Consider the following 11,138-nt stretch of genomic DNA (forward strand, 5'->3'; position numbering starts at 1 on the left):
CTCTACTGTACACCCAACCTAATCTAGCCTGTTAACTGATACTCTACTGTACACCCAACCTAATCCTAACTTATTCTAGCACACCTAACTACCTGTAACTCTCTACTGACACCCAAACCTAATCTACCTGTTAACTGCTACTCTACTGTACACCCAACCTATCTACCTGTTAACTCTTACTCTACTGTACACCCAACCCTAATCTACCTGCTACTTAACTGTACTCTACTGTACACCCAACCTAATCTACCTGTTAACTGTACTCTACTGTACACCCAACCTAATCTACCTGTTAACTGAACTGTACTCTACTGTACACCCAACCTAATCTACCAGGCCACCTATCAGATTAGATACAGGTAAACTAGCCTATAAACGTTTTCTGTAAGTACAATCAATTATCTGTCATTCATCTGTATCACCAGTCAGAACTCTCGCTGCCCATGTCAACTGACTCGACAGCTTTGATTAGTGATGTTGTCCTCAGACCATCAGCAGACAGTGAAAAACCAGGCTACTTCTTGACCTGATTCAGTTCAAAACAACCCACATCATCATCATTCAGTTGCAAGTAGGCCAAGGTTCTGGTTGGTATGCATTACAATAAATAGGAGAACAGTCGGTGAGGTGGGATGAGACCCAGACAGAAACTACAGTCTTGGGCCAGGGACAATGATGTGTAGCAGAACCATGGCCCGGCCCAGTGACAATGATGTGTATCAGAACCCTGGCCCGTCCCAGTGACAATGATGTGTAGCAGAACCCTGGCCCGGCCCAGGTACAATGATGTGTATCAGAACCCTGGCCCGTCCCAGTGACAATGATGTGTAGCAGAACCCTGGCCCGGCCCAGTGACAATGATGTGTATCAGAACCCTGGACCGGCCAGTAGCCGCCCCAGAAATTCTGAGATCTGATAGGTTGTATCTGAATATATTGATAATTTATAGCAACTCATCAATCTCACCGGAGAAAGCATCCAAGCCAGCAAAACCGTCCCCTCTGTCTCAGTATGTGTAGCCCATGTATCTGCTGCTGTCTGGACAAAAGGAGTAGGACATGGGTACAGACACTAAGACAGAGCGGCACTGTTTGCCTCGATTGGATGTTTTCTCTGGTGAAATAGATTCAGCTTCTTGGTCGAGACAGAGCCGTTGGGGGCGGTACCTGGCATGAGGCCCCCTGCTAATTGGTCAGGTCAGATATCTCACGGTTGAATGGGCGTCATCCCATTGGGCACCTAGGCACCTGGGCACGGGGCTATCCAGATGCCAACGCACGGAATGCCCCCCTCATAGTGGGCACAGTCCCTAAAAGGTTCACACCCTAAACCCACCGCCTCTCCAGTCAGAATCCCTCTGCCCCACCAACATATGGCTCTTTACTGTTCCCGTTACACCTCCACCTCTCTCCTCTGCTAGCTCCTTTGGCAAAATGTGTAAAATAGCTTGAGATTGTCTAAAAAAATATATTTTTCCCTCAGCCTCATGGGGGGGGGGGGGAGTGCAAAACTGTGCCACGCCACTACCTCCAGCCCTTTCTGTACATGCCCACTGTCTTTCTGTTGTCATTAAACTCTGTGGTCCTTTTCTAGGATCTTTATGGCTCAGGAAACATCCCAAACAGCAAAGAGATCACAGCTTGGTCACTATAAGGGATGTGTTGGTGTGTTAGCCTTCAGGGTACCAGCCAATAGCACCAACCAGGGCCATAGCCAACGCTGCAAGGGCATTTCAATGCACTGTCACTGAGATGGAAACATTTTGGGCAGAGTAAATGAGTGTGATGTTTCCAGTCTCGTCGCTTGGCAGAGAGGCCATCACTAAATTGTTCAGAAATAATGTACGCTGCCTCTGTTTTGAGCTTTGGCTCTAGTTTAGGTGTGACGATATAGTGTGTGTGTGTATTGTTGTGTTATGGTGGGTGTGTGTGTGTTGTGTTGTGTGTGTGGTGTGTGGTGTGTGGTGTGTGTGTGTGTGTGTGTGTGTTGTGCTGTGTGCTGTGTTTGAGTGTTGTGGTGTGTGTTGGTGTGTGTGTGTGTGTGTGTGTGTTTGGGGAATTTAGGAGGGGGTTTACTGTAAGTGCACGCTTTTGATGGGCCATATGTTGTCCCCAGCTTGCTCGTTGCCACCACCGAGGGGTTTTGATAAATTTAACACATTTTGACAATGTGTCAGTTGAGCTCTACCCGAGATCGCCTGTCTGTGTGTCTGTATGTGTGTGTGTGTGTGTGTGTGTGTGTGTGTGTGTGTGTTGTGTGTGGTGTGTGTGTGTGTGTGTGTGTGGTGTGTGTGTGTGTGTGTGTGGCGTGTTGTGTGTGTGTGTGTGTTGTGTGTTGTGTGTGTGTGCTCTCCTCTCACATTCCAGGGCCCCATGCTGCCCTTCCTCCTGCAGTCACCCTTGTTCTCCAGGAGCTGCGACTCCCGTGCCAGTTCCCTTTCAGTCACAAACACTACATACATTCATATTATCCCCAGTATCTATCTACTGTAACTATCTACATGATCTATCTATAGTATCTATCTACATCATATATCCCCAGTATTTATCTACAGTAACTATCTACATGATCTATCTATAGTATATATCTACATTACCTTCTACATTATATATCTACATTACCTATCTACATTATCTATCCCCAGTATTTATCTACAGTAACTATCTACATGATCTATCTACATGATCTAGCTACATTATATATCTACATTACCTACCTACATTATCTATCCCCAGTATTTATCTACAGTAACTATCTACATGATCTATCTACATGATCTAGCTACATTATATATCTACATTACCTATCTACATTATCTATCCCCAGTATTTATCTACAGAAACTATCTACATGATCTATCTACATGATCTATCTATAGTATATACCTACATTATCTATCTACATTATCTACAGTAACTATCTATATGATCTATCTACATGATCTATCTACATGATCTATCTACATGATATATCTACATTATCTATCTATAGTATCTATCTACATGATCTATCTACATTACCTATCTACATTATGTAGATAGATCATGTAGATAGTTACTGTAGATAAATACAGTAGATAGATAATGTAGATAGTTACTGTAGATAAATACAGTAGTATTTATCTACAGTAACTATCTACATGATCTATCGACTGTATGTATCTACAGTAACTATCTACATGATCTATCTACATGATCTATCTATAGTATCTATCTACATTACCTATCTACATTATCTATCTACTGTATTTATCTACAGTAACTATCTACATGATCTATCTACTGTATTTATCTACAGTAACTATCTACATGATCTATCTACATGATCTATCTACATGATCTATCTACATTACCTATCTACATTATCTACCCATAGTATCTACAGTTGAAGTCAGAAGTTGACACTTAAGTTGGAGTCATTAAAACTCGTTTTTCAACCACTCCACAAATTTCTTGTTAACAAACTATAGTTCTGGCAAGACAGTTAGGACATCTACTTTATGCATGACACGTAATTTTTCCAACAATTGTTTACAGACAGAATGTTTCACTTATAATTCACTGTACCACAATTCCAGTGGGTCAGAAGTTTACATACACTAAGTTGACTGTGCCTTTAAACAGCTTGGAAAATTCCAGAAAATTATGTCATGGCTTTAGAAGCTTCTGATAGTCTTATTGACATAATTTGAGTCAATTGGAGGTGTACCCGTGGATGTATTTCAAGGCCTACCTTCAAACCCAGTGCCTCTTTGCTTGACATCATTGGAAAATCCAAAGAAATCAGCCAAGACATCAGAAAATAATTGTAGACCTCCACAAGTCTGGTTCATCCTCGGGAGCAATTTCCAAATGCATAAAGGTACCACGTTCTTCTGTACAAACACCATGGGACCACGCAGCCGTCATACCGCTCAGAAAAGAGACACGTTCTGTCTCCTAGAGATGAACATACTTTGGTGCGAAAAGTGCAAATCATTCCCAGAACAACAGCAAAGGACCTTGTGAAGATGCTGGAGGAAACAGGTTCAAAAGTATCTATATCCACAGTAAAACGAGTCCTATATCGACATAACCTGAAAGGCTGCTCAGCAAGGAAGAAGCCACTGCTCCAAAACCTTCATAAAAAAGACAGACTACGGTTTGCAWCTGCACATGGGGACAAAGATTGTACTTTTTGGAGAAATGTCCTCTGGTSTGATGAAACAAAAATAGAACTGTTTGGCCATAATGACCATCMTTATGTTTGGAGGAAAAAGGGGGAGGCTTGCAAGCCGAAGAACACCATCCCAACCGTGAAGCACAGGGGTGGCAGCATCATGTAGTGGGGGTGCTTTGCTGCAGGAGGGATTGGTGCACTTCACAAAATAGATTGCATCATGACGAAAGAAAATTATGTGGATATATTGAAGCAACATCTCAAGACATCAGTCAAGAAGTTAAAACTTGGTCGCAAATGTGTTTTCCAAATGGACAATGACCCCAAGCATACTTCCAAAGTTGTGGCAAAATGGCTTAAGGACAACAAAGTCAAGGTATTGGAGTAACCATCACAAAGCCCTGACCTCAATCCCATAGAACATTTGTGGGCAGAACTTAAAAAGCGTGTGCGAGCAAGGAGGCCTACAAACCTGACTCAGTTACACCAGCTCTGTCAGGAGGAATGGGCCAACATTCACCCAACTTATTGTGAGAAGCTTGTGAACGGCTACCCAAAACGATTGACCCAAGTTAAACAATTTAAAGGCAATGCTACCAAATACTAATTGAGTGTATGTAAACTTCTGACCCACTGGGAATGTGATGGAAGAAATACCAAGCTGAAATGAACCATTCTCTCTACTATTATTCTGACATTTCACATTCTTAAAATAAAGTGGTGATCCTAACTAACCCTAGACAGGGAACTTTTACTAGGATTAAATGTCAAGAATTGTGAAAAACTGAGTTTAAATGTATTTGGATAAGGTACATTATCCATCTACAGTATCTATCCCCAGTATCTATCTACAGTAACTATCTACAGTAACTATCTACAGTAACTATCTACAGTAACTATCTACATATCTCTAAATATCATATCTATTACAGTATCTATCTACTATCTACAAGTATCTATATACAGTTATCTATCTACAGTATCTATCTACAGTAAACATTCTACAGTAACTATCTACAATTATCTATCTACAGTTATCTATCTACATGATCTATTACAGTAACTAATCTTACAGTAATATCTAACAGTATCTATATACAGTATCTATCTACAGTATCTATTACTTATCTATCTACAGTAACTATCTACAGACTAGTCTACAGTACTATCTACAGTATTCTACTCTACATTATCTACTACATAACTATCTACATTATTATCTAGCATATCACCTACATACTATCCTACAGTATCTATCTACATAACTATCTACAGTAACCTATCTACAGTATCTATATACAGTAACTCTACAGTAACTACTACAGTATTACTTACAGTATCTACTACAGTAACTATCACAGTATCAATCTACATTATCTATCTATACAGTATCTATCTACATGATCTATCTACAGAACTATCTACAGTATCTACTACATTAATCTATCTACCAGTAACTATCTACAATTAATATATCTACATTATCTATCTACAGTAACTATCTACAGTATCTATCTACAGTATCTATCTACAGTACTATCTACAGTACTATTACATATCTATCTCACAGCATCTAAATACAGTATCTAAATACATTATCTATCTACAGTAACTACTCCAGTACTATCTACAGTAACTATCTACAGTAATCTACTAGTATCTATCCACATTCTCCTTTTTTTTATTCAGAACTTTTTAGCATGTGGCACTTGCACCTTTTTGTTATTATTTCAAGCATTGATTAAATGAAAATATATTTTTGCATCTTGGCCTCCTTGGTTTTCTTCTTTTGATGGTTTGAGTGCGAGTATCTAGGTTAGTCACACACGTAAACCTACTGCAGCGACACCAACTCCACAAAGACCCAGACATACAGTAGTAACACTGAGAGAAGACCTGAACAGTATGTAACACTGAGAGAGAAGATCCTGACATACAGTATGTAACACTGAGAGAGAGACCCTGACATACAATAGTACACGAGAGAAAACCCTGGCATTCAGTGGTAACACTGAGAGAAGACCGCCGATATACGAGTAGTAAACTGAGAGAAGACCCTGACATACAGTGAGAACATGAGAGAGAAGATCCTGACAACAGTATGTAACACTGAGAGAGAAGACCCTGACATACAATATGTAACACTGAGAGAAAACCGGACATTCATGGTAACACTGAGAGAGAAGACCCTGACATACAGTAGTAACACTGAGGAGAAGACCCTGACATACAGTAGTAACACAGAGAGAGAAAACCCTGACATCAGTAGTAACTGAGAGAAGACCCTGACAATCAATAGTAAACACTGAGAGAGTAGACCCTACATACAGTAGTAACACTGAGAGAGAAAACCCTGACATACATTAGTAAACTGAGAGAAGACCCTGACATACAGTATGTAACACTGGAAGAGAAAACCCTGACATAACAGTAAGTACACAGAGAGAGAAAACCCTGACATACAGTAGTAACACTGAGAGAAGAACCTGAAATACAGTAGTAACACAGAGAGAAACCCTGAAATACAGTAGTAACACTGAGAGAGAAGACCCGACATACAGCAGTAACACTGAGAGAGAAGACCCTGACATACAGTAGTAACACAGAGAGAGAAAACCCTGACATACAGTAGTAACACTGAGAGAAGAACCTGAAATACAGTAGTAACAGAGAAAACCCCTGAAATACAGTAGTAACACTGAAGAAGAGAACCCCTGACATACAGTAGTAACACAGAGAGAGAAGACCTGACATACAGTAGTAACACTGAGAGAAGACCCTGACATACAGTAGTAACACTGAGAGAGTAGACCCTGACCACACCACAAATAGACTAAAGAAATGTCATCAGTGAAATTAAACATTTCTCACAACGTCTTCCAAAATGTTTATTGGCACACACAAACTCCGACAACACCCTCCGACACACATCCGACATGTCAAGGACAAAGCTTGGGATGCAGGCAGCCTGTCAAAGCGTGGTGGGTGTACAGAGTGCAGCGGGCCTGACAGGTGCCATGCCATCGTGGCTCCAGGTGCAGCTATACTGAATTTCATCTTTACTAATCTTATAGATTCACATTCCCCTGTTCTTTTCTATGGACACGAGAGTCTAAGTGAGTGAAGCTGGGTACTGTTCCTGTACTGACATGGAATTGCAAACATTCCAGTATCTATCTACATTATCTATACCAGTATCTATACCCAGTATCTACCTACATTATCTATACCCAGTATCTATCTACATTATCTATACCGGTATCTATCTACATTCTATACCAGTATCTCCATGCTACTATAAATAATCTACATTACTCTATACCCAGTATCTATCTACATATATATCTACATTATCTAATACCCCAGTATCTATCTACATATCTATACACCCAGTATCTATCTACATATCTATCCCAGTATCTATCTACATTATATACTCTACATATCTATACCAGTATCTATCTACAATTATATATCTACAGTATCTATCCCAAGTACTCTATCTACATTATCATACCATATCTATCACATTATCTATTATTACCCAGTATCTATCTACATTACTATCTACTATAATATTACATGATCTATACCAGTACTATCTACATTATATATCTACAGTATCTATACCCAGTATCTATCTAATTAATATCTACAGTATCTATCTACCGTTTCTATCTACATTATCTATCTACAGTATATATCCCAACTATCATACCCAGTATCTATCTACATTATGGGGCGGCAGGTAGCCTAGTGGTTAGAGTGTGGGCTAGTAACCGAAAGGTTGCAAGTTCAAATCCCAGAGCTGACAAGGTGCGTTCTGCTCCTGAACAAGGCAGTTAACCCACTATCTAATAATGTAGATAGATACTAGGCGTCATTGAAAAAAATTTGTTCTTAACTGACTTGCCTAGTTAAATGAAGGTAAATTATCTATCTACATTCTATTATCTATTTGTCTGCAGACATTCTCTTATCTGACAGTTCTACCCCAAGTATCTATCTGCAGACATTCTCTTATCAGTAACTGGCATTTTACTAATGCTTTAGCCACAATGCACAAGAACATAGCACACCCATCCCCCTCACCCTCCCCACCCTTCACACCATCCTCACCCTTCACACCCCTCACCCTTCACACCCTCACACCATCCTCACCCTTCACAACCCTTCACCCTTCTCACCCTTCACCCTCCTAACTCCTTCCCCCACACCCCTCCCTCACCTTCAACTTTACCCTTCACCCTCCTCACCCTTCAACCATCCTCACCCTACACCATCCCACCCTTCACCTTCTCACCCTCTCACCCTCCTCACCTTCACACCTCCTCACCTTCACACCCACCTCACCCTTTCACCCACCTCACACTTCACCCTCCTTCACACCCTCCTCACCCTACACCCACCTCACCCTTCACCCACTCACACACTTCACCTTCACACCTCCTCACCTTACCCTCAACCCTCCTCACCTTCACCCCTCCTCACACTTCACACCCTCTCACCCTACCACTTCACCTCCTCACGCTTCACACCCTTCACCCTCCTCACACTTCACACCCACCTCACCCTTTACCCCCTTCCACCCTTCTCACATTTCACACCCTTCACCCCCCCCCCTACACTTCACACCCCTCACCGTTCACTCACCCCCTTGTCGCCCTCTCTCACAACACACACCCTCACCCACCTCCCTCTCTCCTCCCCTCACTGGGCTACTGGCTCCTAAGAGAACAATAGCAATAAGAGACAGTCTTTAGGGGGTGGAATCCCCTGCCCGGGTCCCTTTCCTCCAAGCTCTGTTTCTAGCTTCAACACATTCCTACTGACCTGGGAAGACATCCGTTAGAGGCCACATACACTATTGAAGAACATCGGTGGTCAAAGCAAAAAAGGGAAAATGGTTTGTTAAAGGAGAAGCAGTCTATGTGATCATGTTATATTATGGAAACAAATGCCAAACAAAAATGGCAATAAAACAAAGTTAKAACTAAATTGTATTTTCCTTTTTCTTTTTTTTTCTTTTTTTTAAATCTAGACCTATGTGGAAATTCGACTTGTTTTGAACAAACCAAGTAGACCTAGGGCCATAATCCAGATTAAAAAATAGAAACTTTTCAATCATGATGAGATATCAACCTTCCCCTCACGGTGATTAAATCTAAACCAACACTTACTTGGCGTAGTCGCGCTTGCAGTACAGTTTCTGGTCCCGGAGAAAGCAAGTGTTCTTGAGCGGGTCGCCACACGCCACGCACCGGACGCATTGCTCATGCCATAGGCCGTCAATGACGCTAAGCAGGTACTTGTCACGGATGAGGCGGTGGCATCCCACACATACGGTCTGTGTCAAATCTACCCCAGAAAATAACGACAACGTTTGGATAATTAGTACAACATAAAATCCTGACGTTTATTATATCGAAATATGTGTAGTATTGAATCAGTAATTATTTGAAAAGCCTAAAACCTAAAGCATTATATATTTAATTAATTGCAATATAAATGTTGACTCACAATTTTCTAGGATAGAATACATAACAGGCTCAACAAATACTTAATTTAAACATTAAACATATAAATATTATCTACAGTGACCTGCTGTAAAAAAATATATATGCATCACAACTTTGCGACAAAAATATTTTATGGACATGTGATAATTGCAGTCTATTTTAACAAGTCGTTTTTAATAAGTCGATTTTAACAAAAACCTTATTTAAAAGTCATGCATGCAATGTTTTTAAAATTATGTTTGTTATTGCTAGTTTTTTGTTAAGCCTATTCAATTCCGTAGTTGCCTATACTCACCAAGTAAAGATGCAGGATGTCCTTCCCCCATAGTTTCATCCAACAAAGTTCTGCGAGGAGAAAATAATTGTCAGCCTTGTGGAATTATATATCCTTCTTGAGATGTCAATCATTGATTCAGTTTGATTTTWAAAAAAATGTTTAAATGCTGTTGAGTTCATAGGTCGAACTCAAATCAAATCAAATCAACGTTTAGGCCTATTGGTCGTATACACAGTCTTGCAGATGTTATCTCAAGCGCTGTGAAATGCTTATATTTCCAGCTTCAACAATACAGCAATATCTAGCAATATAATACACACATAATCCAAACGTTATGAACAAGAAATTAAGACATATAAGAACGAGCAAGTCAGTGTCCGAAATATAAATATATATGTAAACCAATGTGAACGGTGTGTATCGACAGCATATGAAAACTGGAATAGACCCGCGGAAATAGAAATCAAATAGGTTAGATAAAAAATAAAACATTTGACATTACCAGGATGTTCTTCTGTTTATGTCGATATTTTAGAATTTATTTTCTGATATATTCCATTCTAATCTCTTCTGGGTTGATGAAAACAATGCCCTGGTCGAGTTGGATGAAGAAGACCGTAGAAAACTTTCCCAGCCGACTCGAGCGTTTCCAATTCCTCTTCTTAGTGCTGCCCCTCGTTATTGAACATTTATCTATCAATTCACCTATTAGTCCGAGACAGAGAGACAGAAGGAGACAGAGAGAGAGACGGAGAGAGACGGAGAGAGACAGAGAGAGAGAGAGAGGGACAGAGAGAGAGACATGCGTTTAAGAAAGCACCTACACATTGTTAGTGTTCGCTCTCTCTCCATCACTTTTCCTTCTACCCCCATCTCCGTGTCAGACTCCATGCGCACCCTGGCAAGTTCCTCACAGCAGTCTATTATGAAGTTAATACCAGCACACCTCATATAGCTTAAAGACTATACATGACTTACTTTCATTAAAAATAAAACGCCTAATGCGTATGTGAATCTAGAATAAAAGGATACTTTTGCAAAACAGAATATAAAAGAAAAACTATTTACTTATAACCTCACCTATGTATTGTGCTTATTCAGGACATTTGATTCATTTACAGTGACACATTTGTCATCTAAAATTATATTTGATATTGAAGATTGAACCTATAAGCCTAAAGCTG

General features: G+C 40.3%; 1 pseudogene; it reads right to left on the bottom strand.

The window, feature by feature from the left end:
* The window catches only part of LOC112075674 (LIM/homeobox protein Lhx1-like), a 30,253-nt pseudogene extending 19,488 nt beyond the window's left edge, over positions 1 to 10,765 (bottom strand).
* Positions 10,766 to 11,138: the final 373 nt, after the last annotated feature.

This window comes from Salvelinus sp. IW2-2015, unplaced genomic scaffold (assembly GCF_002910315.2).
Source record: "Salvelinus sp. IW2-2015 unplaced genomic scaffold, ASM291031v2 Un_scaffold3335, whole genome shotgun sequence".
NCBI lineage: Eukaryota > Metazoa > Chordata > Actinopteri > Salmoniformes > Salmonidae > Salvelinus > Salvelinus sp. IW2-2015.